General features: G+C 43.6%; 1 long non-coding RNA gene across 1 annotated transcript in view; it reads left to right on the top strand.

Annotated features, from left to right (window-relative positions):
- Positions 1–356: 356 nt before the first annotated feature.
- LOC126236858 (uncharacterized) overlaps positions 357–27,323 on the top strand; it is a 423,152-nt gene continuing 396,185 nt past the window's right edge. The window contains exon 1 of the long non-coding RNA XR_007544996.1: positions 357–476. This is a non-coding gene — a long non-coding RNA (uncharacterized LOC126236858). The remainder of the gene's footprint in view (positions 477–27,323) is intronic.

The following is a 27,323-nucleotide window of genomic DNA, read 5'->3' as shown; positions in this document are numbered from 1 at the left end:
TACATAGTAGGGAGGACAACTTTACGATACGTTGAGAACTTTTCAAGTTATAAACTCGTGGTTTAGCAAAGCGAAAAGCCCGATCCCTCGGTATCATCTCAGAGATTGTACTCCGGCAGACGCCTCGCGGCCGGTTGGGCAGTAGCCGCAAGATTTGTTGCCCGGCTGTCTGGAGGGAGTGGTCTGTTGAATAATTTAGAGGAGGCCGGCGGTGTGACACTGCCCGGTTTCCCCGAATCTCGGTCCAGCGCGGCAGGGCGCCCAGCCGCGTGTGTCGCGTGACCGTCGCGGCGCGGCGCTGCTGTCGCGGCGGCAGGCGGCAGAGTCCCGCGGAGCGCGCGTCGCCGCCAGTGAGACGCCGGTGGCCGCCGCAGCCGGACGGTAACCTCTGCTGCGGGATACAAGCCGGACGCGCCTCTCCTCTCCACGCCTCACTACAGCACACACCCACGCCGGACGCCTGTGCTGACGCGCCCGTGAGTAGCCTAGCGTACATGCCCTCACTGCTGCCTTACACGGCTCTCGTCTTCAGCGAGAGTTCGTTGACTCTAAGCATTATTGCAGCATAGTTGTCCTTGTGCATTGACACTTGTTGGGATAAAGCCTGGTATATTACGAGATCGTTGCACATGCGTGCCAGGTTCAAAAATGGCTCTGAGCACTATGGGACTTAACATCTGTGGTCATCAGTCCCCTAGAACTTAGAACTACTTAAAACCTAACTAACCTAAGGACATCACACACATCCATGCCCGAGGCAGGATTCGAACCTGCGACCGTAGCAGTCGCGCGGTTCCGGACTGAGCGCCTAGAACCGCGAGGCCACCGCGGCCGGCCTGCGTGCCAGGTGTTAACTGCATTTCTTAACATGTAGACTGTGGTTCTAGGTCGCTGCACAAGATTTAAGCGTACTGCGTGCGTTATTGGCATCATCTTCCGTGACGTATGATTACATGTTTCAGTGTCTTAGCCTGATCGAAAGCGGAACAGTGGTTTCACTTTATTTATACACTACCTGAGCGGGTACTTAAGTGTATATGAATTCTAGTTCAGAGTTCCAAAGTATTTCGAGTGTAAGTCTCGGATGTAAGTATCGGTGAGTCAGCTGGTCGATGAGTTCCATCAGTGATAGAAGAAAATTGCTGCATATGCTCATTTTTTGTGTAGATCACATTTCAATAATTCTTTTCTCATTCTCGGGTGAAGGTACATACTCGTGTTTAACGCCAAAGTGCGTGCAGTTGTGCGTTTCAGTGAACTCATGCTTCATTCAGCCTCGCAGCGGATAAAGTCCTGCAAAACTTACATGACTCTGGGAAAGCCGGCCGCGGTGGCCGTGCGGTTCTGGCGCTGCAGTCCGGAACCGCGGGACTGCTACGGTCGCAGGTTCGAATCCTTCCTCGGGCATGGGTGTGTGTGATGTCCTTAGGTTAGTTAGGTTTAAGTAGTTCTAAGTTCTAGGGGACTTATGACCTAAGATGTTGAGTCCCATAGTGCTCAGAGCCATTTGAACCATTTTGACTCAGGGAAAAACTTAATCTCATATATAAATAATTTAGTTTCGTATTTCACCTCGCGGAACCTCCCACAAACGCAAGTGTTCAGTACCGAATGAGGAAACATCTGTTAGCAGAAGGTACTGTGGACGCAGAAATTTGTTCAGACGATCCTCTAGAGTCCCAGAACGCTGCGTATCGGAGGGCAATACCTTTCTCTGATTCGGTACACGACTGAAACAGCTCATACACACGTTGGGACGGATCAGCAGTGGTCAGTAACAGCATACCTCGGAGCGAAATAACTATGGTCGTTGGCAGGTAAATCCAGCTAGGAGTACGAGGATGCATTCATTTGTGGGTAGCATGTTGAGGCCGATTTTGGTTTGAGAATGTGCAATAGAGAGAATAGTTCGGATTTGCGCGTACTAGTTAAATGTAAACTGTATACTGAGTGTGTATTGAGTATTCCAGTACTTGTGATAATTTCACAAGGGAATGACGGCAGCACCGTGAGACAATGCATCTGGCATTTAAACCTTACGGGGATGCCTACGCACAACTTTCTACTGGCATAATGCCATTTCACTGTTATATGAAATATCGATTAAACGAGACGACACAGCAATTAAGAGCAGCCACATTTCCTAAAATGAATTAAACAGACGCGTTGGATCTATTTCATTGTTTCAGTTTTCAGTTCTTCTTTTTCTTTCAGAAACTAAGATTCATGTAGAAATAAACATTTACACACAATTAACAGAAACTAGGTTCACAATTAACGTACGAAGCGGAGGTGCAGTGGGATGAACTTCTGAAAAAGCCGCTTTCAGAAGTCTAGATACAATGCCGTAACATTTACTAAGACATCCAAGAACGATTACCTTGGCACTGGACGAAGCAGTAGAAGAAAGAGCCTGAAGGCACAGCGAACATAAGAACAAGTACAAAATTATCCACGGTGTCGCGTTTAACAAAAGAGCAGATGCGAAGAGTTTAGTGCAAGATAGGGAGAGGAGTATGACAACAAAACACTTTGTTGGCTTCAGAAAAACAGTTACATTCAACCTAAAACTCAAAAGACCCTCATAAGACCGACAGCAAAACTATATGTTGTAGCGATTAAGAGATTACAGAAAACAGTTGCACATCAGGAGAGACTGTTGTAACAGACAATTACGTGTGTTTCTCATCCGAAGACGGAATTATAGTTACTTACAATTAGGCAGCACCTTCTAGCAATAGTGTTGGTGCTATGATGTATTCGCGGTCTACCCGTGAGTTAATTGTAATCAACGATGTCAGGAATGTAGCCGGCATTTCCACACTCATTTTGTTACAATGTTACCAGACCAGTGCAACGTCATATTAACTTACATTGCGTTTTCTGAATCACATATAAGCGCGTACACCGTGCTTGTCTGACAGACATCTCTGCGGTGGTCTCGCCGCGAGTGTGTGGATGTATCCCACGGGCGGTGTGAAGTGATATGATATTTGTGGTTGTGCAGCGTCATAGTGGGGTAACGGTTTTGTGATAGACACGCCGGCGGCTCGCCAAGTGCTCGTAAACGGCAAGCCTTTTTGCATAGTAATTACCGGTAGCCACTAACCGTCCCATCCTTCTCGCGCTATGTACAAGCCAATATCCACCTATTACGCTTCCGCCAGTTCCATGAAAGCCTAGTGCAATTATCCACATTACGCAGCTAACAAACGCCATGATTGCGCATTATCTGCGTAAGAAGTTACTTCCCAGTTTTCCGCTTTCCTGCATTAAAACTTCCACAAGTGATTCCTGCAACACTCTATTTTCACCTTATAACACATTTTCCACAGCTCTTCGTAGTTATACCGAGGATTAAGGGACGAGCATTCGAGGGCTTCTTTAGATAACACTCTACCCGATGTGCTAGATGAACAGCCTTTATCAGTGCAACGAAACGTGTACTTGATGCACGATGAAGATTCTCCTCATATGCGTTCATCATCATAGGATTCTAAATAATAGATTCCTTGACAGGAGGATTGGAACAGGTCGACCAATTACACGGGTTCCTTACTGTCTGCTCCTAAACTCCATAGATTTTCAGTTATGAAGCATTTGTGTATCTATCACTGGTAGAAGACGCAGACAGTCTTTGAGCCAGTATTTTAGGGAAGCTGAAAAACTATACGCAGAACTCCAGGGCTACATCATCGAAGCTGGGCATTCCTTGGGACGGATGGTTGTGAATGTACCAATGCGAAGGGGGGATTTTTGAACATTTGATGTAAGAAATATGTTCATATAATATGCCGGTACGTTCTTTTTCTAGGTGTTTCCCATTGTTAATGTGCTGTAAACAGTTTTAGAAAATGAACTATGTGCAAATAAAGCATTTCCGAGACCATGTCCATACAATAATTTCTGGTTCCTTCAAAGTGCGCGAAACGTCCCCTGGAAGTGTGACCGTGCCTTTTTGGTAATCCTATGTATATACAAGGTGCTTGGTAATTAACACATTTGAGACTACACTGTGATCCTGTATGGGGCAGCTGGACTGCTGTTTTTAACAAATTTTTCGAAAATAATTGCTTTGTAACTGTGAGTACAATAGTTGTCTGATATTTCGTTTAGCCGGCCGAAGTGGCCGTGCGGTTAAAGGCGCTGCAGTCTGGAACCGCAAGACCGCTACGGTCGCAGGTTCGAATCCTGCCTTGGGCATGGATGTTTGTGATGTCCTTAGGTTAGTTAGGTTTAACTAGTTCTAAGTTCTAGGGGACTAATGACCTCAGCAGTTGAGTCCCATAGTGCTCAGAGCCATTTGAACCATTTTTTGATATTTCGTTTGAAATGATGAAACTTGGTTTATCTAATCTGAAATTCTTATGAAATATTAATGTTAGCAGACATAGGAAACATGTTTTCATTATGAAGAAAATTTCCGTATACCGTCCTTATGCATAATTCGCTTGAGTGTTTTAAGTTTTCAAACATTCGGGCATACAAAGAGCTACCTATCACAGTTTGAACACCATCAGAATATTTCTTTTGGCTTGTTTACCCCTTCTGGTTTTTATTGAAATCGAAACATGCTTTGTAGACATTCACTGGGTGCGTTTTTTATAGTAGTTTTTACAACCAAATTTGTTTTATGAATGTTCATTTAGCCGATGCAATATTTTAAACACTTCACTGCATTATTTTCTTTTGTTCCTTACTAAGCATTCAGCCACACACAAATTTGGGTCAATATCAGAATAATTAAGAACCCCTTCCGAATCCGAATCGCCAATTTCATCTTCCAGGGCATTGAAAACATTGTTATCATCTAAATTCCCAATACCAACGACACGTATAGCGCGAGCATTCGGGCAACACAGATACAGGCAACAGGCAAGAGCAATGTAGGACTCAGCACAGAGGAGAAAAATACAAAGCGCTTTCACTGTGTAGAGACAGTTCAGAATTCGAAAACCACGTGGTAGGGCAATGAAGAGAGCCTTCCTTGTGCTATCTACATGGCTACAACACAGGGCGCGTGCAAGACTCGGAAGCTGTCCGTCTGACTGCCACTACTCGAGTCCTACTCGGGCACCGTCCACAATCTGTTAATAGTAAAAAATTAAAGCGGGGAAATTTGATAGTTAAAGCTAAATGCTCGTGTAAACACAGTTCTGCAGACAAGCCTTTTGCAAGATAATTGTGAGAATAGATAACGAACCACAGTGACTTCAGTACGAAGTATTGTCCGAGTTAGTACAAATATAAGTAAAATGTAAAATTTTCAGTTGAGCCCCCACTTTTTCTTGAACCATCAGTCTTCTGACTGGTTTGATGTGGACCGCCTAGAATCCCTCTCGTGTGCCAGCCTCTTCTTCTCAGAGTAGCAATTGCAACTTAATTTTCAATTATTTGCTGGACGTATTCCAATCTCTGTCTTCCTCTACAGTTTTTACCCTCCACAGCTTCCTCTAGTTCTGGAACCTCCTCATTCTTAACCTTATCAATCCGCCTGATTTTCAACATTCGTCTATAGCACGACATCTCAAATGCTTCGATTGTCTTTGGTTCCAGTTTTCCCACAGTCCATGTTTCACTATCATACAACGGTGTGTTCCATACGTACATTCTCAGAAATGTCTTCCTCAAATTAAGGCCTATGTTTCACACCAGTTAATTACTCTTGGTCAGCAACGCCCTTTCTGCCAGTGCTAGTCTGATTCTGATGTCCTCTTTGCTTCCGTTACTGGTTATTTTGCTGCCTAGGTAGTAGACAGTCTACTTCGTGACCATCAATCCTGACGTTAAGGTTCTCATTGTTCTCATTTCTCCTACTTCTCATTTCTTTCGTCTTTCTGCGATTTATACTCAATCCATAATCTATACTCATTCCATTCAGCAGATGATGTAATTCTTCTTCAGTTTCACTCAGGACAGCAATGTCATCAGCGAATCGCGCCATTGATATCCTTTCACCTTGAATTTTAATTCCACTCGTGAACCTTTCTTCTATATCCATTATTGCTTCTTCTATGTATAGATTGAACGGTAGGTGCGAAAGAAAACATCCCTGTCCTACACACTATTTAATTCGAGTGTTTCGTTCTTCGTCGTCCACTCTTATTATTCCACCTTGGGTCTAATACATACCGTATATTACCAGCCTCTCCCTGCATCTTAGACCTATTTTCCTCAGAATTTCGAACATCGTGCACCGTTTTACATTGTCGCACGCTTTTTCTGGGTTGACAAATCCTGTGAATGTGTTTTGATTTTTCTTTAGTCTTGCTTCCATTATGAACTGCAACGTCAGAATTGCCTCCCTGGTGCCCTTACCTTTCCTAATGCCAAACTTATCCTCATCTATCAAATCCTCAGTTTTTTTCCCATTCTTCTGTATGTTATTCTTACAAGTAACTTGGACGCTTGAGCTGTTACGTTGATTGTGCGATAATTCTCGCACTTGTCAGCTCTTGCAGTCTTTGAAATCGTGTAGATGATGTTTTTTCGAAAGTCAGTTGATATGTCGCCGGATTCATACATTCTACACACCAACGTGAATAGCCGTTTTATTGCCACTTTCTCCAATGGTTTTAGAAATTCTGAAGGAATGTTATCCATCCCTTAAGCCTTATTTGAACTTAATTATTCGAAAGGTCTCTTCTGATTGTAATATCGGATCCCCTATTTGTTCTAAATAGACTCCTTTTTCTTCTATCACATCAGACACATCTTCCACCTCATAGAGGCTTCCGGTGTACTCTTTCCACCTCTCTGCTCTCTCCTCTTCATTTAACTGTGGAATTCCCGTTGCACAGATAATGTTATCGCCCTTTTTTTTTTAATTTCACCGAAGGTTATTTTGACTTTCCCGTATGCTTAGTCAGCTTTCGATTTCTTCACATTTCTCATGTAGCCTTTTCGTCTTACCCTCCTTGCACTTCCTATTTATTTCATTCCTCAGCGGCCTATATTTCTGTATTACTCAATTTCCCTGAACACTTTAGTGCTTCCTTCTTTCATCGATCTACTGAAATATTTCTTCTGTTAGCAGCGGTTTCTTCGTAGTTACCTTCTTTGTTCTAATATTTTTCTTTCCAACTTTTTAGAGTTGGTCATTCCTCTTCAACTGTACTGCCTACTGGGGTATTTCGTATTGCTGTATCTATAGCCATAGAAAACCTAAAGCGTATCTCTTCAGTAGTAGTGGCAAGGACAGCGTCACCCCAAGTTGCATGTTGCTAAATTGATGCAAGATGGCGGATCCAAGATGGCGGTGATAGATGTGGCAAGGTCGCAATGACATCACGGTGGGAAGTTCAAACTTTGGTGGGAAAAATAGGTCAATTAGGCTACCTCCAGTAACCCAATCCCTTCCCTCTCCTCCCCCTCCCCTCCCCGCCCCAAGAAAATGGCGGCAAAAAGGGCGAGAATAAACATCAGCTGGGCTAACTCCACTAACCTAAGAGAATGGCGACAAAAATTTCGACGGGAAAAAGGTCACTAGGGCTACCTCCACTAACCTAAGTCATCCAACCGCCACCGCTTACTTGGAATTGGTGGGGAAAGGACTCAGCCTGTGCTGGGTCGCTGGATAGGATGGATGTAGGTCTTTATTTTGCATCCACTAATTATATAAACAGTTTGAGTTGTCATAGGCAGCAGCTCTATCCAATGTGTTGTTCACCTTGAGGTCCGGAGTCCAACGGACCTAATACACAGTACCACCCCCACAGGGTGCTATCGTCCCTCCTGTGACATAGTCCAAGATGGCTGTCTGGGGGAAAATGGTGAGAAAAGGACTCAGTCTGTGGCCAGCTGCTGGAAAGGAAGGAGTGTACTTTCTTTATTTTCAGTGAGAATTTGGAACAATTTATTTAGGGATGGCTTTCACATAGCTAATTTATTACACTAATACCAACCAATCGCACTGATGTGCTTTGTGTTACAATAAATAGCCTTCAGACCGGCAAACTGCTCATGAATTACCGTACTAATACAGTACACTGATGTACATACACGCAAACAACTCGTACATTGTCAAATAACAACATGTAAAACGCTCTGCAAACACGTTCACTAATTATAAGCTGACGAAATAATGCATTTCACAGCCTACAGACATGTTCATAAAATAATGCAGTACACTAATGCACAGACACGTTCACTATGCGTAATACTGTCAAAAATAATGCATGTATAACGCTCTGCAAACACACTCACAATGCTTAAACAGCCGAAATAATGCAGTGCACAAACACTCATTGCACGTAAAACCGCTTTCGAACTACAGAGGCCATAAGGCACGCACGCTGGGGCATCCCGTGCACACTGGTCCAGTTCACCATACATGCGAGACATGTCAGGCCATACACATGTGTTTACCTACCCACTGTGGCTGATGCATAGCTGGGCGATGTTTACCTGGTGACTCACCCTCGCAGGTGCAGTTGAAAGGCTGTCACTGTTATGCTGACGTCTCGTGTCTATGTAAATAACAGCCAAGTCTCCCTTCTGGACGCGTGATAGAAATCTTCTGCAGTGCTTCCCAGGATGACACAGGATGCATTCTTCCTAGCAATTCAGCCTATCCATGATGTATCAACCCTTTCCAGAAATCGTAACGTGCAGCAGAAATAGTTAACGGTCGCTTTTGTTGTTGTAGGACCTTTTGTGATGTCTCAGGTTGTCTGCATGGAAATTCTTGTCCTGACAGGTCCTGTTTACGAAAAAAGCCCAGAATAACGCTGAATGCATTCATCCTGATGGTCCTAACGAGGCACCCCATCCATTACGTTTTTTTTTTTTTATTGCAAATGAGACTTTCAGTGCCAACACAAGTTTGTACAGACTGCCATATTGAACTGACAGCTTAAAACTGCATAAGTGGTCTACAGATCTACCAATGGAAGCTTGATTATTTTAGTGTGAAACCGATCTTCAACCCAGCTATATGTTCCCACATACCATATCAATGTAGTAAACATACAATTTATATCCTGTGCCATACAAAATCACCACTTCTGCATCCGCATTTAGTTATCGACAATCAGACCATCATTATGCTTACTACATAAATATGGTATGTGGTGACATATAGCTGGGTTTGAGATCGGTTTCACGGTGAAATATTCAAGCTTCCATTGTCAATGGCAGAGCAGTGTAATTGAGGAAGTGCCTTTCCATATTTGAAGATCTGTAGACCACTTATGCATGGCTTAGCTGTTAGTGCAATATGACAGTCTGTACAAAACTTTGTTGCTGCTGAAAGTCTCATCTGCACAAAAGAAAGGCAGACAGTGCTCCCACACTGGCAGCATCAGTAATTTGCTCCATTCATTCACAAGACATTGTTTGTGCTGGGACAGAGGAGCCTGTACAGACTGATTCAAACAAGATGGGGGCATAGTATTTGGAAATTTCTGAGGGTACCATGATGTCTTCTTTGTTCAAGTGTCAAAGACAAGTTGAAGCAGACCATCCATCTCTAGTGAGATGCTATCCCTCATCCGCCATAGAGGTATTAGGACATCTACAGACCACTAGCTTTAGGACACCGAAAATTCTAGCCATTTTTCTCTTCTGTAGCACAGTGCTTGGAATTCTGTTTGTGTAATTGTTCTAACTTTGCCGTCTGTGATTAGACCGTACTCTCTTTCCAAACAAAAAGAATGCTTTTATGATTAATGGTGTTTTTGCAAGCATGCACAGACATGATGAAGGCTTTTAGGGGTGAGAACATGAGGCAAACGTTCACCGTTTCTGAGACGTATGCTGAAAGTGGGACATACGATGTCTGGGAAGGGTAATATGTAATGGGTGGGGTGCCTCGTTAGGACCACCAGGAGGAATGCATTCGGCGTTATTCTGGGATATTTTTGTAAACAGGTCCTGTTAGGACAAGAATTTCCATGCAGAAAAGCTCCTACAACAACAAAAGCGACTGTTAACTGTTTCTGCAGCATGTCACGATTTCTGGAAAGGGTTAATACATCATGGACGAGCAGTCCTGTTATAATCGCTAGGAAGAATGCATCATGTGTCATTCTGGGAAGCATTGCAAAAGATTCTATAGTGTGTCCAGAGGGGACTTGGCTGTTATTTACATAGACAGGAGATGTCAGCATAAAACTAACAACCTTTTAGCTGCGCCTACGAGGGTGAGTCGCTAGGTAAACATCTCCCAGCTATGCATCAGCCACAGAGGGCAGGTAAACCCGTGTGTACTGCCAGACGTGTCTCGCGTGTGTGGTGAACTAGACCAGTGTGCACGGGATGCCCCAGCATGCGTGCCTTATGGCCTCTGTAGTTCGAAAGCGTTTTTACATGCAATGAGTGTTTGTGCACTGCATTATTTCGGCTGTTTAAGCATTGTGAGTGTGTTTGCAGAGCGTTATACATGCATTATTTTTGACATTTTTACGCATAGTGAACGAGTCTGTGCATCAGTGTACTGCATTATTTTTTGAACATGTCTGTAGGCTGTGCAATGCATTATTTCGATAGTTTACAATTAGTGAGCGTGTTTGCAGAGGATTTTACATTCTTTACTTTGACTATTTACTAGTTGTTTGCGAGTCTGTACTGCAGTGTACTGCATTATTACGTTAATTTACGAGCAGTTTACAGGTCTGTAGGTTATTTATTGTGACACCAAGCACATCAGGGCGAGTGTTCAGCATGATAAATAAATCCATCCCTAAGTAAATTGTTCTAACTTCCCACTGAAAACATATAAAGTACACTCATTCCACTCCAGCAGTTGGGCACAGAGTCCTTTTCCTGCCACTTTTTCCCCATACAGCCATCTTGGACTAAATCACAGGAGGGATGACTGTGCACTCTGGGGGTGGTACTGTATACTAGGTCAGTTGGACTCTGGATCTCATAGTGAACACATTGGATGAAGCTACTGCCTATGACAACTGACTGTTTAAAGAAACAGTGCATCCAAAATAAAGACTTACATCCATCCTATCCAGCAGCCCAGCAGAGGCTGAGTTCTTTTCCTGCCAATTGCAAGGATGAGGAGGTGGTTGGATGACAGGTTGGTGGAGATAGCCACGTTGACCTTTTTTGCCCCCGTATTTTTCCCGCCATATTGGTTCAAATGGATCTGAGCACTATGGGCCTTAACATCTGAGGTCATCAGTCCCCTAAAACTAAGAACTACTTAAACCTAACTAACCTAAAGACATGACACACAACCATGCCTGAGGCAGGACGCGAACCTGCAAGCGTAGCGGTCGCGCGGTTCGAGACTGAAGCACCTAGAATCGCTCGGCCACACTGGCCGGCCCCGCCATTGTCTTGGGGAGAGGAGTGGAGGGGGGAGGGGAGAGGTTGAGTTAGTGGAGGTAGGGCAACTGACCTATTTTCCACAAAAAATTTGATCTTCCTGCCATGACATCATTGTGACGTTGCCACATCTATCGCCGCCATTTTGGCTCTGCCACCTAAAATAAATGTGGCAATAACGCAACACGGGATGACGCTGTCCTTGCCCTACTACTATCATCATTCCTTAGTACTTCTGATTCTTCCTGGCTAATCTCTAAACTTCAGCCTACTCTTCATCACTACCAAATTTTTGTGATCTGACTCTATGTATGCTCCTGGGTACACTTTACAATCCAATATATTATTTCGGAATCTCTGTCGGTCCATGATGTAATCTAACTGAAATCTTCATGTATCACTCAGCCTTTTCCAAGTATACCTCCTCCTCTTGTGATTCGTGAACAGGGATTCGCTACTATTAGCTGAAATTTGTAACAGAACTGAACTAGTCTTTCTCCTCTCTGCCTCTCTGATTCATTTTCCCATGCCCATATTATTCCTGTAACCATTTCTTCTTCGCCTACAGTTGCCTTCCAGTCCCGAATGACTATTAGATTTCCATCTCCCTTCACATACTGTATTCCCCTTGTAATATACTCTCTCTCTCTCTCTCTCTCTCTATCTCTATCTTTTCATCTTCAGCTTGCGACGTCAGCATGTATTCCTGAACTATCGTTGTCAGTGTTGGTTTACTGACGATTCTGATAAGAAAAGCTCTATCACTGTTGACAATAGCGCACTCTCTGCCCTATCTTCCTATTCATAACGAATCCTACTCCAGTTATACCATTCTCTGCTGTTGTTGATATTACCCTACACTAATCTGACCAGAAATCTTTGTCTTATTTCCATTTCAGTGCACTGTCTCTACTGTATCTAGACTGAGCCTTTGAATTTCCTGTTTCAGATTTTCTAGGCTCCCTTCCAAGTTCAAGCTCTTGACATTTCACACCCTGACTTGTAGAACGCTCTCCTTTCGTTGGTTATTCCATCTTTTTCTCATCGTCCCCTCCCGGAGATCCGAATGGGGGACTATTCCAGAATCTTTTGCCAATGGAGAGATCATCACGACACTTTTTCAATTACAGGTCACATGCCCTGTAGATACGCGTTATGTGTCTTTAATGCAATGGTTTCCATTGCTTTCTGCATCCTCATGCGATTGATCGTTGCTGATTCTTCCGCCTTTAGGGGCAGTTTCCACCCCAAGCGCAAGAGAGAGCCCTGAACCTCTCTCCACTCTTCGCCCTCTTTGACAAGACCGTTTGTAAAATGAGGGTAGCTTCTTGTGCCGAAAGTCTTCGGAGCCCTTCTAATGACATGAATCGACACTGTTTGCATTACGGAGAAGCTATTTACCGTCTCGTATTATTGTAAGAGTGTGTCTGGCCGTCGAACTTCGTTCGTTTGATGTGACACCTTAGTGGAAATTGAGCGACTCAATGGTACTATTGTTAAACTCAGCCGGAAAAGTCGGGTACAGGATCTTTCACGAAAGGAATGAGATTGTTGCTGCACATTTATGCAATTCGTAGGCATGTTTAACTAGCGGAGGTTACCTTTTAAAAGAAAGATTTTCGCTGGTTCAGCTGGTCAAGACATCTACACTGCCCGAAAAAAAGTCGCAATACTAGGAAATAATTAACGTAACGAAATTTCGGTAGTACATTTGTATAAGTTTAGGTGATTAACATTGCAAGATTATAGGTTAATGTAAGCGCGAGATAAGCCATTGTAAATGTGAAATGCTGGTACATTAATAACTTGTGTAACAACCACCATGTTGAATGCAAACGTGCATGCATTGTATTTTACAGATGTTAGATGTCAGTTTGTGGGATGGTTTCATGCCTGTTCCAATTGATCGGTCAATAAAGGGCGATTAATGCGGTTTGTGGATGACGTTGCTGTTGTTTTCCGATGATGTCCCACATGTTCTCCATTGGAGACAGATCTGGTGATCGAACAAGGCAACATGTCGACACCCTGTAGAGCAAGTTGGGTCACAAGAGCTTTATGATGACGAGCATTATCCTGTTGGAAAACACCCCTTGGAATGCTGTTCATGAATATCAGCTCAACAGGTCGAATTACCAGACCGTCGTACAAACTTGTTGTCGGAGTGCGTGACCGTAGCTCCAGGTGTAGCTCCAATGTGTCTAGCACTCGGACAGGTTGGTTGCGGTTCCTCAACTGGCCTCCTTAAAAGTACACACAGCCGTCACCGGCACCGAGGCAGAACCAGCTTTTATCAAAAAACACAACAGACCTCCACCCTGCCCTCCAATGAGCTCTGGCTTGACACCATTGAAGTCGCAAATGGCGGCGCTTTGGGGTCAGCGGTATACACGCTACATGGCGTCTTGCTCGGAGCTGTCCTTAAAGTAACCGATTTGTGACAATTCATTGTGTCACTGTGGTGCCAACTGCTGCTCAGATTTCTGCTGCAGGTGCAGTTCGATGCGCCACAGCCATACGTTGAACACGATGGTCTTCCTCTCGTTCGTGCCACGTGGCCGTTCGGAACCCGGTCTTCTTCCGATCGTACGTTCGCATGACAGTCGCTGCCAGCTATCATGTACAAATGCCAAATGCGACATTCCTGCCAAGTCTTTCTTCAGTGTGAAGCTTTTCGCAGCCCTATTATGCGACCAGTTCGAACTCAATGAGGTGTTGATGATGAGGTCTCTGCTGCCTTAACAAGTTCGGTGTCCCCACTCCGCGAGGCGTGGTAGCTCGGAGAGCGTCAAGTAGCCGTCTAGTCTACGTTTTGTTTATTGGGTCGAGTTTGCGTCAGTCCTTGCCCGAGCAGTAGGCAGTCGACATCGTTTCGATTTAGCTCTTGGTTTATCTTTATACCATTCTGTGGTGAAACTTATGCAGGTAAGAGAGCAAATGATTTCAATTTATCGTTCTGTACCTATAAAATAATTATTTTCAGCTTAATTATGCACAAAAATAATTTACTCTTACGTTCACGCCTGTTTTAAGACATTCCCATAAGAATAAAATTTGTGTGCAATTATGCTGATAATAATTATTTTATAGATAAAGAACGTTAATTGAAAACAAATGCACTTACTTGCACAAGTTTCACCGCAGAATGGTAGAAAGATAAACCAACAGCTAAATCGCAACCGACGTTCAATACAGGGCGCGCGAGCATGGACCGACACAGAAGTCTGTCTCACTATGTACTCAAAACATAACATACTGTATACTAGAATGCGCCGACAGTCAGAACACGCTAGGCGTGGCGTCGGCCACCTACCATTCCCCGAGTTACCACGCCTGGCGGGGGCTGGGGCACCTGACGTGTTAAATGCATTCTTGACAAATATCAACTCACTACGTCCAATCTCAAAGGTAACATTCACTACTTTTGCAGCGTCATTTGAGGTTCAAATGGTTCAAATGGCTCTGAGCACTATGGGACTTAACTACTGTGGTCATCAGTCCCCTAGAACTTAGAACTACTTAAACCTAACTAACCTAAGGACATCACACACATCCATGCCCGAGGCAGGGTTCGAACCTGCGACCGTAGCAGTCGCGCGGTTCCGGACTGCGCGCCTAGAACCGCTAGACCACCGCGGCCGGCGTCATTTGAGGCAAACCTGATTTGCGTCATCATACAGGCGCTACCAGCGCTGGCGCGAAATTGGAACAGCCTCACCTTTCAGATGTAGAAACGCATCTATCAACTTTCGTTTATACCGCACACCTCCTTCTTGGTGTTTTGATTTTTTTTCCTTCGTTGTATATTAGTGCGAAGTGACTAACCCGCTCCTGGGTTGCGGGTTGCCCATCTAATGGCATCCAGGGCAAATATAATCGTCATTTTTCTTCTGTTTTCCGTCGTCACTTAGTTGCTTCAAAATTCGTGGAAATATGTTCCGTCTATGCAACTAACTGAAGGCAGTTTGTTTATTGACATAAGCATTTCGCTTCTTTTATTTGTAAAGATAACAAATATATTAAAGAAACAGGTATTACACATTGCTTATAGAACAAGAAACACACGCCGGTAACATTTACGAACAACAGACAAACCAGACAAATACCAAGGAGCAGACATATACCAGTTAGAGTGCCAAGAATGTAAATCAGTACAGCTGGAGATGACAGATAGGAATTTCAAAACTAGACATAAGGAACATATAAGAAGTCGGAAATATGTTAACAGCCATTCTGCCTTCACCGGACACCTAATAAAACAAAGACACGAACCATGAAATATGGAACATGACAGATATTAGAGTGAATAATCACAACAAAGAGCTCCTGACATTGGAGGAAAACTTTCACATACAAAGAGTCATTCGAAAAAGAAGGTACTCAGTGACCAAATCCATACAAGCAATGACTCTCTGCTCATGTCATCCACCAAAACAGTAATAAACAGTGATCCCAAACATAACCAGAATAAATAATTAATGAATTTCCTCTCTTCCCCCCCCCCGCCCCCTCTCTCTCTCTCTCACTCTGTCCCAAGCACACACACAAATGAAAATATCAAACCATACACACAACAGAAACAAAAGACGAAAGATAAACACACAGCGACAGTTGGCAACGCCACACACCGAAAACACGCACATCCTGAACACAGAATGTGATGCATGCGATGTGTTGAATCAAATGTGGGTGAAAGAGCACCGGAAATCGTCCAACTGGAGCATGGAGACTAATGAACACATCTCCAGGACCTCACGCTTGGGCGAACAGCACTGGAAATCGTAAGTAACACCGAACGATAATTTCACATCACGAAATTTGTGCTACAAAAGTTGATTCTAATCTAGGAAAAAAAACAAGAGAAAAACACACAAAATATGTAACATAGTAACATACTGTAACTAACAGCTAATACGTTTATTCTATGTATAAAAAGAAACATGTATTACAGGTGACTGAAGATGCTTCACAAATAAAAGAAGCGAAAAGCGTACGGCTACGAACAAACTGTCTTCAATTAATTGCATAGACGAAACATACCTCCACGCAAATTTAAAAATTTATATGCTGTCCTAATCTGCACATTAAGAGGTATAATCTTGTGTTAAATGTTTAACACCATACACCAATTATTAGTTACGAATTGTGTATACTCGTATGTCTTGAAGCAGTGTAACTTACCGCATGCAAATGCCCAGACCATACTTATCCAGCATTTGAAAATGAGACTACTTGGTGACTCGCAACAGACTTGGTACGTTTTCTCAAAAACTTACTAAATTTTTTCTCACTGACTACCTGACAAAAAGATGCAAAGAATAAAGTTTATCCCTTACTTCATTTTCGCTGATCATGCAGTAAAACTGCCCCATCAGACACGACGTTTTAATTTATTTGTTCTTTACTGCTAACTGTATTCGCACCATATTTTACACATAGTCTCCACATACAGCGCTGAATGTACCTACAAAATTATATCATTGTACTAGACATAGTTTAGAATATATGACGTCATAAACATTGAGATGCGTGTGACACTAGCTTTTGCTTAAAATAAGCTCAAATTATCCAGACTACACTCATCCAGAGTTTGATAATGAGAGCGCTTAGCTGATTCCAACAAACTTTAAACATAATTTCAAACTTTTTCTCGATTACATCTTTAACGCCAAACATTTAACACATCAGCTCATCTGTAATGTTATCACCAATGTGATACTTTTTATGCAGGGTGTTTCAGAAGTGATGGTCAGTATTCGGGGATATAACAGGAATGATCATTCGAAACAAAAAAGTCAAGTAAACATGGGGTCTAAAACGCATACCTTAAGAGCTATGAGCAATTCTTGACCTTCGATACTGTGAAACAAATCCCTTCTACTACAAGCTCTTTGCTGTCCATATTTTGGGAAGTGATAGTATGGATCAAAACAAGAAAAAATGTCCAATAAACATGTGCTCGAAAATGCATACCTAGAAACATAGGAGCACTTGTTCATTAGAAGAGTTGTGTTTCAAAATAGCGAAGATGAACAACTGTTCACAGCTCTTAAGTTATGCGTTTTAGGGCACAAGTTTACTGGACTTTTTTCCTTGTTTTAGTCCATACTACCACTTCCCAAAATAGGGAAAGCAAAGAGCTTGCAGTGGAAGAGATTTGTGTCACACTATCGAAGATCAAGACTTGCTCATAACTGTTAAGGTATGCATTGTAGACCCCAGGTTTGCTTGACTTTTTTTGTTTCGAATGATTATTCCTGTCATATCCTTGAATATTGACCATCACTTCTGAAACATCCTGAATATGCCAGTGCGATTCTTTAAAGTATCGAAGATTTACTGATTTCTGTGTGTCGGTCTCCGTGAGGCTATACGGGAACCGTATATACTTTGCATTTAGTTGTTTTCATGCACGTTATGATATTCATTGCGGATTGACCAAATCCAGAAGAAATGTCAGTCGGGTACGGCAGTCGTGCTTCAAAACGGCAACAATACCAGACGCAGGTGACTCCATTCTTCTGATTTTTTTCTAAATGCAGAAAGCTGATTAACCAGTGATCGTAACGTTCCCTGTTGCACATTACTTCGTTTTAAAGACACACTGACTACGCCAACTAAGTGGGGCGTCTTACGTCGCCGTGCTGTAGGAAAATTTCTTAGTTAAGTGTGGGCATATTCATATTTAAGTACAGGCATTTCGTCTGATGTCTAAGTAGTCATTATGTTTTTTCAGCTTAAACCTCAAGAGTAACCTTCCATCAACTCTTCTATATTTTCCTGAACGTGTGTAAGCCCATAAACCTAAATCATTCGCCACTAATTAGTGAGCGAAGTTATCTCGTAACAAAACTAGACTTTTAACACTCATTAAACAGTTGCAAAAGCTCTCTGTATCGTCGGAACACTTGTAACCAAAGCCTATGTGTAAAAACTTTAATGATACAATGACCTGAAAACAAATTTGTAATACAATTTAAGGTAATGGAATCACCGTAATATTTCCCTCTTTTTCGTTTTGTTGCGTTTTTAAGTTATATCTTTCGAATGGTTTGATGATGTGCTTCTTGTTACTGTCTTACGTTCATCTTTTTACCTCTAAGCAATTTATACCTTACTTCATCTATATTTTAGTCTTTGCTTGCAAACAGCATTTTTCCAGTACCAGCATTGGTCCATTCTTCTTGTAAAGGTCTTCCGTAGATTTCTTTTATCATCTGTTCTTTTTAAGTACTACTTCTTTTCGAACTTGACTTAATTTTGAACATCTTCTTCTTTCCCTGAACTATAATTATTTGTGAGGTTCCAACTCCTAGTTATTCTCAACTGAGTACAAAACTGCTCTGTCATGTTTTCTGTTACCTTTGGTACCCTTTTCACTAAGACACAGGCAGCACATTTTACGCGTTCTTTACGTTCCCTGATGAGGCTATGCCACGCTGTTCGCGCTTTGTGTTAACGGTTTTGAGGGCATGTCGACAGCAAAGTCAAAGAAAGCGAAATTACGCGAAGAGTGTAGTTATCACAAATAACTGCTATTTTCTACATGGATCGTAATAAACACGAAAGGAAATGATCACTTTAGCTGAGCTCATTTGAAAGTGCAGCTATACGAAGTTAAAGATCGTCCTTTGTTCTTGTTTTGGAGTGGAAAGAGCAACTCTAAAACGCAAGTAACGGGTACTGAAAGGCTCATTGTGGGAAGTGTGACCACCTGGCCGACAAGCGTTCTGGGTCTGCACCGTAAAGTGTCGCAATACTTTACTACTCTTCTTGCTTTCCTGCACTTTCAGGTTTCGTCTATATTGGTGTCGTTAATGACTCCCCTACGATGGAGGCAGCGAAAGTATCAGTCGTTTTGTTATCGAAGGAAACAATTCAATATTCGCCCCGTTTTTAGAGATACGATTCAAAAACTTAATCAGGTGCAGCCGACCACTCTGTAACACGTCACCGGGCAGTCAAACTTGGCGTTTTCTGTGGGCACTGTTGTTTCGACGAAAAGTCGACATTCTGTTCGCTAATGCAGTTAGCTGGCCACTGTATTCCACAATTAAACTATAATTGGAGGAACTGAGAGATCCTCTTCCACAGAGCATATGAGTGAGAGAGAAATTTGTTTAGCCTATAACGCAGGTAAAGTGAATTTCTGTGTTCTGGAAGAAACATCACATATTACTTCAGAAGTTATTGTGAAATTCGCAATTGTTTAAGATATAGCCTTCCTCCGAGGATACTAATCTCACATGTTGGTGAGAGGAAAGAGTGAATTTGGTATGGAGAGGAAATAATGTTAAGTTGGATCGTCGACACGGTTTCCGAGGCGCGTACACAAGACACATTCGACGAGAGTATTGTCCGCAAAGCAAAGTGTCTGCGATCGAGGCTTGGATCGGTGAACAGTTTAAATTCTCACAAATACTGAACACACCACTGGTTTGCTACATTTGTTTAAGGAACAGTGTGTAATACAGTATACGGTAGTTTTGCACACTTTTTCCACATTTTGCGCTGAGTATAGAGTGACGCATTGGACATTTAAATGCGATTCGACACTTAATAACCAAGAGCAACGGGGGAAAATGTGTTTTTGTTAGTACGAAATTTGTGTCGCTCGCCGATAATAGTGGAAGAGTATAAAGCTAAAATGCTGGTTTCTCTTAGTTTATTCCCCTCACACCTTGCGTGGTTTCCTAGTATGTATATGTAGAAGGGATGAACAAAAATATGGAAACGCATGTTAGAACATAAATGCAGATTTTAATCAAGACTATAGATTGTGCTGCTGTATTTTATCACGAACGGCACCTGTCCAATGCACTCAATACGTTCCAAGTGTCAGTCGTCGTCAGAACAACGTTCTGTGTAGGGCACAGAACGTTTAGAAGGTAGGAGACGAGATACTGGCAGAAGTAGAGCTGTGAGGACGGCGCGTGAGGCGTGCTTGGGTAGCGCAGTTGTTAGAGCACTTGCCCGCGAAAGGCAAAGGTCCCGAGTTCGAGTCTCGGTCCGGCACACAGTTTTAATCTGCCAGGAAGTTTGAACGCACTGTGTAGTTGTGAGTGTGCTATCTCGGACCTAGGTTACATCGAACGTGGACGAACTGTTAGTCCTCGTATGGTGGGAGCTTCCGTAATCAAGGTAGCAGAAGTGTTTACTGTTTTAAGAGACACCATATGGACGATTTATACAACACATAAGGAAAGCGGAGAATCATTATACGGTAAGATACAACGCGCACAAGAGTGAGTGTTGATTGATCGTGGCGGGCTGTCATTGTGACGAAAAATAAGAAGACGGGAGCTACAAAAGCATCTGCAGAACTGAATGTCAAACTCGCGAAATCTGTTAGCACCAAAACTACACAAAAGGAGCTCCGTAAGCAGGGAACTGCAAGGCCGGCTGCAATTACAAAACCACCCATCAGTGATGTATATGTCGTATCAAGGAACCGTCCTGTCGAAGCTATAAAAACTGGACTATGGAGCAATGTAAGGAAGTCGTTTCACCTGATGAGTCCTGTTTCGAACTGGCCGAGTTAACGTCCCAAGCGTGAAACGTAGGCGGTGGGGGGTGTGGCAGGGAGTCGGTGATGATTTGGGCAGCCATACCGTGTATGTATAGAGGATGTTGGTCACATGTGAACGAAGCTTCAGGATGTTTATTTTTTATCTTGCGTTAGTCTGTAATTTCCATTCGACTAGTGAGATGGTTCAGGTTCAAATGGTTCAGATGGCTCTGAGCACTATGGGACTTAACTTCTAAGGTCATCAGTCCCCTATAAATTAGAGCTACTTAAACCTAACCAAACTAAGGACAGCACACACATCCATGCCCGAGGCAAGATTCGAACCTGCGACCGTAGCGGTCGCGCGGGTCCAGACTGTAGCGCCTAGAACCGCTCGGCCACCCCGGCCGGTGATGGTTAAGGCACTGGAATTGTATTCAGTAGGATTAGAGCTCAAATTTCCATCTTCTAATATAGATTTTTGCTTTTACGAGGTTTTCCTACATTTGTTTATGTAGATGCCTTAGTAATTCGATCGAGGAGAACAGAGCCGAACTCATTAACAACCCCAATTTGTGCTCCGTCTTTAAAAGGCTGCATCGTCGACAGAAGTTCAAGTAGTTCATATGACTCGAAGCACTATGGGACTTAACATCTGAAGTCATCAGTGTCCTAGACTTAGAACTACTTAAACCTAACTAACCTAAGGACATCACACACATCCATGCCCGAGGCAGGATTCGAACCTGAGACCGCAGCAGCAGCGCTGGACTGAAGCGCCTAGAACCGCTCGCTCAACAGAAGTTAAACTCTGATCTTTCTTTCCTTCCTCCCACGCTACTGACCGACAAGCCGATAGAAGAAATCATTTGCTATTTCCTTCAGAATATAGCTATGCTTCGTCTTTCAGAGCAGTGCAGTGTCGAATGTAAGTGAATTCCTAAGGGACCAAACTGCTGAGGTCATGGGTCCCTAGACTTACACACTACTTAAACTAACTTATGCTAAGAACAACTCACACCCATGTCCGAGGGAGGACTCGAACCTCCGGCGGGAGGGGCCGCGCAATCCGTGACACGGCGCCTCAAACCGCGCGGTCACTTTGCGCGGCAGTGCAGTGTCGCGTGGTGCGTGACTGGTGCTTGAGGATGGTGGACTCCGAAAGAGTCCCGTCTCCAATTCTAAATCATGGTGGCGAGCAGGTTTATAATGAAGACATAAAGCCCGGGCCGGCCGTGCTGATGTGTCGGCTGATAAAGCCAGGCCATCAGGCCAGTCGAGGTAATGGCGCGCGTTAGCGACTTGTTTACGACTGTCCGCGGGACGTGGATAAGTCAACACGACCCGCGCCTCGTGCTCCGTCCCAGCTGCCTAGCGTTCTGTTGCTTTCCAGATTAATTAGCTCAGCTTAAGAGGGGCGCGCCGTAAAACAAAAACTCGCGTCTCTTTTCGGATGAAACCTGTTTCAGCATTCAAAGAGCTTAATCGACGGGACCATCAAATACTAAACTGTTCGTGCTAAGCTATTTGTATTGCTGGTTACTGATGCCCTCAACGTCGTCGACGAATTGTAGCCCTAAATAAGGTACACTTGCTTGCAGAGGCACGGACGATTTTGGCAAAAGACGAATTATAGTCCTATATTTTGTTTTTTATTCAAATCAGAGATATTTCCAATTTAATTTATAAATGAATCAGTGTGATAAATATTACATGCTGTCGCACAGTTCCAGATTCTATTTACGTCTTTGGTTGCACGTGCTAGATACGTTAATTGTTCATATGCACACTACTTTACCTAACGCGGTGGTACACTGGTCAGAATAATGTACTGTATTCATATTTCGAAATAGTTGGGCTCGCCGGCCGGTGTGGCCGTGCGGTTCTAGGCGCTTCAGTCTGGAACCGCGTGGCCGCTATGGTCGCAGGTTCGAATCCTGCCTCGGGCATGGATGTGTGTGATGTCCTTAGGTTAGTTAAGTTTAAGTAGTTCTAAGTTCTAGGGGACTGATGACCTCAGAAGTTGAGTGCCATAGTGCTCAGAGCCATTTGTGCATGCAGTACACGTGCGGCGCCTAGTTGTTTCCACTGCACTATGTGGAATACGAAGGTTCTGTTATAGTTCACTAACCTGCTGTCTTCAAGTTGGTGTCCACAGCGCAGAAAACAGCACGCAGGTCGTAGGTTCTGTATCTTGAGGCTTAAACTGACTTTTAGCGAGGTTCTGTCCTGAAATAATATATCACTTCTTTGGGATGCCACTCGCGTGTTTTAATATAGCCACGCGAGAAGACCAAAGTGAAAATGATTTTGTCAGAAATGTTTGGAGCTCTTTACAAACATCTAAATTTTGTAATCGATTTCTTACTATGGACGAGTTGTTGGCCCACCAGTAAACTTCACTTACGAAATTGGAATCAAAGCAGTGGGTGGTAGTTCACCACCTAACTGTAAAAAAAAGTGATTTCATTTTCCATAAAGTTAATGAGCAGCGATTTCTGGGAAGCAAAGTGTGCAAGTTGATTAGGAAGAACCAATAACCCCCAACCCCAGTACTTTAAAGAACCTAATTCTCATGTATAAAACATCTCGTAGAGCGATATAATTTTGCAGGTAAATTTAATCGTATAAGCGGACAATGCGTGCAAAAGTGTTGACACTAGAGTTAGTAGTAAAGAAGTAAGAAATCATGCTACAGTTTTACTGCACGAACACTGAAAATGTAGTAAGCAATAACCTTTTTTTCCTTTCATTATTTTGCAGGGTGGGGGGGGGGGGGGGGCGGAGAGTTTCAGCGAGAAAAAGTTTGGTAAAGGTCTGAAATTATGCGTAAAACTTGTTGGAAGCCGCTAAGTGCTCTCATTCTCAAATGCTGGGTGAATAAAGTGTAGGTAATTTGAGCGCCATGAGTTATACTGCTTCAAGATATTTATACAGTTTCTGTCATTCTTGATTTATTGTGTTAAACCATTACCATAGCACTTAATGAGTAGGCGACAGCATTTAAAATTTTTAAATTCAGTGAATAACTGAATGAATATTGAAAATCAATTTTTGTTGCCCCTAGAAGCTGTTAGACAGGCAGCCTGCAACTTGACTGTGCCTCAGGTTAGCCACTGAGTAATACGTGGGGTGATTCACTTGCATCTGTTGAAAGATTTTGTGCAACTCGCAATACCTTCAAAAACCACATGCAAGACTGTCATATCCTCTCGCTCACTACGCACGGACTATAGGACGTATGGAAAAAATGAACAGGAGCTATTTATAGCATAAATGGAAATGAGCGTACGGCATTGTGGGACGGAAGGCCCCATCCGGGGAAGTTCGGCCGACGAGTGCATGTCATATTTCAGTCGACACCACATTGGGCGACTTGCGTACCGGTAATGAGGATAAAATGATGATGAGAACAACACCCAGCCCACGAACGGAGAAAATTCCCAAGCTGGTCGGGAATCGAACCCGGGCCCACTGCATTGGAGGCAAGCATGTAACCACCCAGCTAAGCAGGCGGACTATTTATAGGAAATTTAATGTATTTAAATTTTTTACTAGGATACGTTTTCGTCAGTGGGCCACGGTTTTCTATTTATTCAAGAAACACGCTTTTGAAGGTCACTTTTGTACTTTTTTCTTGAGTAATTCGAAAACTACAGTCTCTAGCGAAAACGTATCCCAGTCCAAAATTTAACTACATTAAATTTACTATCATTAAGTCATGTTCATCTGCAGAATAATTTGCAGGTAATGAGAGAGAACATGAAAATCATTTGCATGGTATTTACAAGCATTGTGGGTTGCATAGAACCCATTGATTTGCACGTGAAAAACATAGAAATCCTTCATGGGGAGAACTGACATGCTCTCAAAGATACTTTGGAGATAAAAAATGAGAGGTATTTCAAATACTAATTATTGAAGCAGCAGTACAATTCACCTGACGATTTGTTAGTATTTAATGAACGTATTCCCACATGAAATAAATGTTTTTGGTTGATAAACGTTAGATCAGTTGAAGAGGGTATGGAAGCCGTTAATGTATTTGCAGACTTTCTAATACCGAACTTCAGCAATACTATCTAGTCCTTGGCAGAAAATGAATGGATCTAAAAGTGGACTTCGTCGAAACTGACTGCGGGAAGAATCAGGCTGAAGAAGTTTCACTTACTCTACTGGCCATTAAAATTGCTACACCAAGAAGAAATGCAGATGATAAACGAGTATTCATTGGACAAATATATTATACTAGAACTGACATGTGATAACATTTTCACGCAATTTGGGTGCATAGATCGTGAGAAAACCGTACCCAGAACAACCACCTCTGGCCGTAATAACGGCCTTGACACGCCTGGGAATTGAGTGAAACAGACCTTGGATGGAGTGTAGAGGTACAGCTGCCCATGCAGCTACAACACGATACCACAATTCATCAAGAGTAGTGACTGGCGCATTGTGACGAGCCAGTTGCTCGGCCACCATTGACCAGACGTTTTCAATTGGTGAGACATCTGGAGAATGTGCTGGCCAGGGCAGCATTCGAACATTTTCTGTATCCAGAAAGGCCCGTACGGGACCTGCAACATGCGGTCGTGCATTATCCTGCTGAAATGTAGGGTTTCACAGGGATTGGACGAAGGACAGAGCCACGGTCGTAATACATCTGAAATGTAACGTCCACTGTTCAAAGTGCTGTCAATGCGAACAAGATGTGACCGAGACGTGTAACCAATGGCACCCCATACCATCACGTCGGGTGATACGCCAGTATGTCGATGACGAATACACGCTTCCAATGGGCGTTCACCGCGATGTCGCCAAACGCGGATGCGACCATCATGATGCTGTAAACAGAACCTGGATTCATCCGACAAATGACGTTTTGCCATTCGTGCACACAGGTTCACCGTTGAGTACACCATCGCAGGCGCTCCCATCTGTGATGCAGCGTCAAGGGTAACCGCAGCCATTGTCTCCGAGCTGATAGTCCATGCAGCTGCAAACGTCGTCGAACTGTTCGTGCACATGGTTGCTGTGTTGTAAAGGTCCCCATCTGTTGACTCATGGATCGAGACGTGGCTGCACGATCCGTTACAGCCATGCGGATAAGATACCTGTCATCTCGACTGCTAGTGATACGAGTCCGTTGGGATCCATCACGGCATTCCGTATTACCCTCCTGAACCCACCGATTCCATATTCTGCTAACTGTCATTGGACCTTGACCAACGCGAGCAGCCATGTCGCGATACGATAAACCGCAATCGCGATAGGCTACAATCCGACCTTTATCAAAGTCGGAAACGTGATAGTACGCATTTCTCCTCCTTACACGAGGCATCACAACGCCGGTCAACTGCTGTTTGTGTATGAGAAATTGGTTGGAAACTTTCCTCATGTCAGCACGCTGTAGGTGTCGCCACCGGCGCCTACCTTGTGTGAATGCTCTGAAAAGCTAATCATTTGCGTACCACAGCATCTTCTTCCTGTCGGTTAAATTTCGCGTCTGTAGCAATTTTAATGGCCAGTAGTGCAGTTATCGTAGCTACTTGTAGAACCAGCTAGAGAGTGGAATTTACGTCTTATTAGAAGCGCGTATCGTCCGCCTCCTTGCAGCATCTCTTGAAGCGTATTCTAGGTTAGCCACAGGCGGCCAGTGGACTAGGGTCCGGCAGCTCACCTGGGGCCGCAGCTTTCGCTCTCGTCTGGCGCCCACGCCCCCCGGTCGGCCGCGCGAGGCCCTAGCGGGACGTCGTGGCCGCAGCCGGTGGGAACACGGCGCGTGGGACCGCGGCCCTCGATGCGGAACGAAACGCCGACCATTGTCTTGCTCGATTCCCTCGCAGCTACCTTGCAATACTAACGCCACACCTTATGACGCGTATTAGTCTCGAGAGCACTAGGAGCAAATGGTTCAAATGGCTCTAAGCACTATGCGACTTAACGTCTGAGGTCATCAGTCCCCTAGAACTTAGAACTACTTAAACCTAACTAACCTAGGGACATCACACACATCCATGCCCGAGGCAGAATTCGAACCTGCGACCGTAGCAGTTGCATGGTTCCGGACTGAAGCACCTAGAATCGCTCGGACACACCGGCCGGCTGATTATCCATCATACAGACCGGATTTGGCTACATCTGATTTTCATGTCTGTTCATGTGGACTACTGTCTGACAGCAATTTAGCTTAGAAAACTGGGGGAATTGGTGGAAATCTCAGGTGCCAGCTTTCTGCGATGTGGGTGTTGGAAAGTTGGTCCCACATTACAGCTGTTAAGTCGGAGTGGCAACTTTGTAGAGAAGTAGTTGGGAGGTGTAGCTAAAAGTTCCAAATAAAACTTTTTGATTTTCAGTGTGGTTTCCATTTTGCGATCGATCAAGGGATGCAGAGGAAAAAAAAAACTTTCGTAGTCAGGCATTGGAAAGAAGACTGATAAAACATTCTACGAGAAATACAGAAACTATAAAACGTGATACCTACGGAGTAAAACATAGTTCATGAGTGATGAGGCCAGCTGTAACTATCAGA

Source organism: Schistocerca nitens, chromosome 1, assembly GCF_023898315.1.
Source record: "Schistocerca nitens isolate TAMUIC-IGC-003100 chromosome 1, iqSchNite1.1, whole genome shotgun sequence".
NCBI classification, from domain to species: Eukaryota; Metazoa; Arthropoda; class Insecta; order Orthoptera; family Acrididae; genus Schistocerca; species Schistocerca nitens.
Note: the sequence above shows the minus strand (reverse complement) of the source record. Positions and strands in the feature narration are given on the sequence as shown.